The sequence below is a fragment of the Octodon degus genome, unplaced genomic scaffold, assembly GCF_000260255.1.
Source record: "Octodon degus isolate 3935 unplaced genomic scaffold, OctDeg1.0 scaffold00003, whole genome shotgun sequence".
Classification (NCBI taxonomy): Eukaryota; Metazoa; Chordata; class Mammalia; order Rodentia; family Octodontidae; genus Octodon; species Octodon degus.
In genome coordinates, this window is record NW_004524579.1 from 29622444 (window position 1) to 29628009 (window position 5566).

The window sequence follows — 5566 nt, forward strand, 5'->3', positions numbered from 1 at the left end:
CCCCCCCCCCTTTCTTTCATCCCAGCATTAAAGCACAAGCCCAGTGCATCCCTCTATTCGGTCTCTCCATCCTTTCTTTCCCAACTCTGCCTCGCAAAGACTACAGATCACAAAGTGAAGTTTATTGCATATGAATTTAAAGTAATTTATAAAAATAAGAAACAGGACAAATGAGAGAAAAATATTTTTAAAATTTATATTACACAATTTTATTTTCTTATAAAAGTTCCCAAGAAAACAGATATTAGGGAATAAAACCTATTTGTCTCAAGATAGTACAATTTGTAATCATGCTTCCAATTTTTCTGACTATTTTATGCTTTCCAACGCTAAAAGATCCTGGATAGAAAACTTGGCATACATACTGGCAATATCCTGCCCTGAGCTCAACCTCCAAGTTGAACTTTCAGTTTGGAAACTTTAAAATAGAATTCAGCAAAACTAATGTTTCACTCTCCATTCAAAGTGAACAGCACTTGCCGACCTTTACTTAATTAATAATGGGAAAATTTGGATGGATACTGCAATGCTCGTTATTAGAGGATCATATCTGGTCTGCCTCCCTTGGATTCCTCTCAAACTTCCTAACACAATCAATCCCCTGCTCAGATTGGAGCTCTTCAATATATCTTCACAGACAGAATACATCTGTCAACAACGTTTCACTCTTAGAAATGCAAAATACCCTACAGGTTTTCAGAATTTGTGTTTTCTTCTTAATACTGCTTTATATTTTTTATGCTTACTAGAATAATCATGGATTAATTTTATGATTAGAAAAAAGCAATAAAAGTTATTTTGCAAAGGCAAACACATCTGGGAGGGTTGTTTCAACCTTATTGCTTTTCTTGGAACAAATGAGTTCAGTTGCACAAAGGGAGTGAGTTTTGATTGGGGAAAGGTAAATGCATCTTTCATGAATAAGGACTACTTCAGATGGTGCTGAGAGCAGCTGCAAAATGCAGAAGTTTGATTGGGGCAAAAATGTGCAAATGAAGGTGGAAGGAAGGAGTCTAAATCAGACTTTTAAATTCTCAAGTCTACTTTTCTGTTACTACCACTTTTATAATAATAGAAGGAAATAATTTTGCCTTTTCCTTTTTATGTATTTAGTATACGGTCTACAGGGTCTCACTACAGAGACCAGACTTGTAGTGATCCTCCTGGTTTCAGCCTCCCAAGCACTGGGATTATAGGTATGCACCACCATACCAGTCTCAGTTACTGTCTCAGTGCACCCTGGGGGTGAGGTCAGCACAGCACACCAGGCTTTTTCTTACTTCTTCCAAGCTGACTTGATTCTTAAGAGCAGGAATCCAGGAAACCCCTTATTTGATGGAAGCCTTCTCAGCCCAGGGCACTTGATGACAAAATTTTTTTTTTAGGTCAGCAAGGAAATGAGAGGAATAACAGTGTGTAAGTAGTATTCATAGAAATAGTCACTCATTTTTTGAAAAAAAATGGTATTACCAACTTTGCTAATTTTCATTTAAAGAGTTTTCCCTTTGTTCTGTCTTCTCTTTTCTCCTCTTCCCATCCTCTTCTCATCCCATCCTCTCCTTTCCTCTCCTCTCCTCTCCTCTCCTCTCCTCTCCTCCCCTCCCCTACCTTCCTCTCCTCTCTTCTCCTCTGTTCAATCAGGGTGTTCATTGTTTATTTCCACACCAAAGTCAAGAAGCAAATCAGTTTAGTTTAGGAAGCTTCTAGTGGTCCATCTTTCCTAGAATCACATACCAATAACATCAGAGACAAGATTTGACTGAGTGAATCAAGTCAACATCCCTAAACACAGGTTGTAGTGCAGGTTTTCTGTATTGACAGTTTTGCTGGGATCTGGAGCAGCACACCCTCATGACTTACTGCCCAAATACTTATTATTATTTAAGAAAATTATTCTTCATATTCATAACACTGAGCCTTAGGAGCTACTCATAAAATTCAATGTTTCGTGCATATTAAAAAATCCTACTCTTGCTTTTGCTAAGGAAAGAAACTAATAACAACACCAAAACAAGTGTGAGCATTGTGGGAACAAATTAAGTTATATATCACCCAGAAAGCAACCTCTCTTTTTGTGTGCAGCAAAATCCTATGAAAATCTACTTTTGTAGCAACCATTACACTTTGGGTCTTTAATTATGTCATAATCCATTTGTCTGTTGCCAAATTCTATACTGCATTTTCTTTTACATGGTAAACCATCTCTTAATAACAGAACAGCTAACATGGATCCCCATAATCAAAATACCTTTCAACTTCCACTATTTTTAATGCTTTTAAAAGACAAGCAGTTCCTCTGCTGAGTCAATGTCATGATCCATTAATGGAAGCCAGGGAAAAAATGAAATGAATATCTCATCAGACCACAGTGTACGCCTGGACATAGTGGTATTATACAGTATGAGAATTTTATGACAAAGAGGAATGAAGGAATCAATTGTTACTAAGAATAATTTCAATTTCTGTACATGACCAAAATTGCCATGATTAGACAGTGTTTTCCTTTGTAGATATTTTATAGAGCATATAATGGAAATGAACTTTTAGAAGTTCCTAACCTTACAAAAACATTGAGCTTCCCAAGTTTTCCCTATGTTATTATTATTTCCTGTCTTTCTAGGGTCCTCTTTAAATGCATATCTGTTGATAGCATTCTACCATTGTTCACTAGTATTAATTTGGTTGCTATGTGATTGAGTTTTTCATCACTTATCTGGTTCTAGATGTTAGGTATAGCCTGGAATATAAGAGAAACTTAATAGTCATTACTCTAGGTTTACCCACTCCTTCACTAACTCTGAAAATTCACACTAGTGAACACTAACAATGGGCATACATTGAAATGATTCCCTTATGTAGGAAGAAGCGGTAAAAAGTACTTCTATAACTGTAATGGAGGGATCAGGGTTGTGATGGGAATTTCTGAGAATCATTTGGTGAGATGGCAAAAAGAAAAATGAAATGAATAGAGACATTCATATCCTTTTCAGAGTTTACTGAAGTATAGCCTTTTTTTTCTTTTGGGACAGAGGATCAAATTCAGGATCTTGCACCTGCCAGGCAGGTGCTTCTGCTGCTGAGGTATTTCTTCAGCCCTGAAGTGTAGCCTTTGAAGAGATTATTAACCACCAGTGTTGATGGAGGTAGGCAGACTTGGTGTGGAATGACAACAGAGCAGGATCAAAGTCTTTTGTAAAAAGTCCACTTAAGTAGAAATTGGGATTATGCATGTGGAGAAGGACTTGAGATTCTGATGAGCTGTGTGACTTGGCCAAATAGCCCTAACCCTAAAATTCTCAAGACAATCTCTGAAGAACGCATCCTCTGGCATTTTATTATTTTATGAACATGATGGTTCTTCATATGTGTAGTTTTCTCATTCCTGCTCCATTTGCTAAGTACAATGCAAGTTAAACTTAAGGGAAAACAAAAATAACTGCTTTAAATCCTAAAGAGCTATATTTTAATAAAAATAATAAGTGTTTACTAAGCATCTACTGCGCACTTGACTAGTAATGTATCAAGGATTCCCACTGGGATTCAGAAGAAAAATGTGACCCAATCTTGTATAATGAAGAGCTAACAATGTAATTGCAGAAATAAAGAAGAATGTGAGATTTAAATAAGATTCTCAATTAGGTATAATGAAACTATAAAATAGATCATTCGCTGGAATGTTTTACAAAGATGTTCATTTTTTATTATAAAGATCTTTATCTACTTGTTTAGTGACAGCCAAAGTGAGAGATCAAGGGCCGGCCAAATAGCTCAGCAGATTAAAGCACCTGTAAGCGGGAGCAGGGGCCTGGGGTTCGATCCCCAGGCCTGCTGTGCCAGCCCCATCCTCAGAGTGTTCTGAGAGGGCAATTGAGACTGGGCATGGTGGCGTGAGTCTGTAATCCCAGCACTTGAGAGGCTGTAAGCAGGAGGATCACTACTAATCCAGTCAGTGAGACCCTGATCTACTTGTAGAACCTCCCCTAAAAATAAAAAAAAAAAAAAAAATTAGAGATCTGAGGTCACAAGGGATCAGAAGTAAGCAAACATGAATATAGCAGCTGAACTTATCTGTAAAACTCAAGTTAACTTTTTCTTTCTGATTCATCTTCAATATTGTGTCTGCACCCCCTGCTTCAACCTCAGCTAAGAACATCTGTTAGAGTCTCTACATTGAAAACACAAGTAGCAACATGATAGCACAAGTTCTGTCATTTAGCTTCAGATATATTCATCCAATTAAGGGCTCGAATTGCTCACACACTTGCATACATGTTATTTATAGGACTCGTTGTGTTCACAATACACAGAACAAGGTTGAATATTTGGAGATTGGCTTATTTTTCTTACAATTGTTATTAAATTAGTTCTTTAATTAGTGCCAGATATGCCTAAGCATTTGCATGTGGGAAAAAATGTCTCTTTCAGAATGTAATTGGGGAAACCCTCAATCCAGATGCTATAGCTAGGGACTGGCTCTTTGAAAATGAACCAAAGAGACTATGAAATTCTCTTTCTTCCAAAGTCACAGAAAAGTCATTATGTATGCTGGTAGTGGGTGGGAAAGGATTAGTGTACAAGATGACCTACTTTTGGCACTGCCTTGTAAAATAAGACTGTCTTATGCATGTACTAAAAATACCAATGTGTGTACAGAACACCCAGGAATTAAGAAAGACTTTCGGTGTTAGTTATTCATGTATCTTTTAGGAAATAAACTTTTCTAAATGAATTAGAAGAGCCACAGAGAAGGATTTCATAGATGAATATTGTAGGCAAGAGAGCAGTGACAATCAGGATGGTTTAACAAAGTTAGACACATGCTACATTCTCTTCAAATGTCTCTGGCCCTGCTTGCCACACCCTGCACAAGACATTATCTACAGGACAGTAGGTGTATAGGTTGCATTAGACATTAGAGCCTTTTTTTTTTCAAAAAAAATTAAACTAAGAGCCACGTAAAAGGTGACTGACTAAAGCAATCATGCCACTCCAAGTGAGACACACGTAGGTATAAATGGATGGTCAGTAACAAAGAGCAAAATGCAGAGTGAAGACCCCTGATCCAGTTGCCAGCTTGCCAGTTACAGCCTCAGGTCTCATGCAGCGTACCTTGCTTGAATTCAGAGTGATTCTCACATCTTTTTAGTAGTCATATTCCCAGGACTCTGTAATTCAAACAGGCTTAGAAAATAAAATATAGGCAAGGCTTCTTACTCTCCGAACCAGTGTTCCATACTCATGGTCCACACCACTGCCTCTCCAGTCCTGCTGTGTGTGGACTACCCAGGGTTTTATTTAGTTGTTTGCTCATACTTAATAGGTGCAGGTTGCTATTAGAATTAAAATTCTCAAAAGCATTAATAAGAAAATGTCTCAGGGAGTATAGAAATGATATAATCTAGCCAACCACTTCCTCAAATAAGCTAGCTTTAAGTAGTTTGAGGTCTTAAGAACAGTACTGCATCCCTTTACTTTGATGAGTTAATGAGTGTGTTTGTTTAAAAATAATTCATCTAAATCCTCTTACACAGTTACTATCATTATTCTTTGGAGCTATACCAGGTTA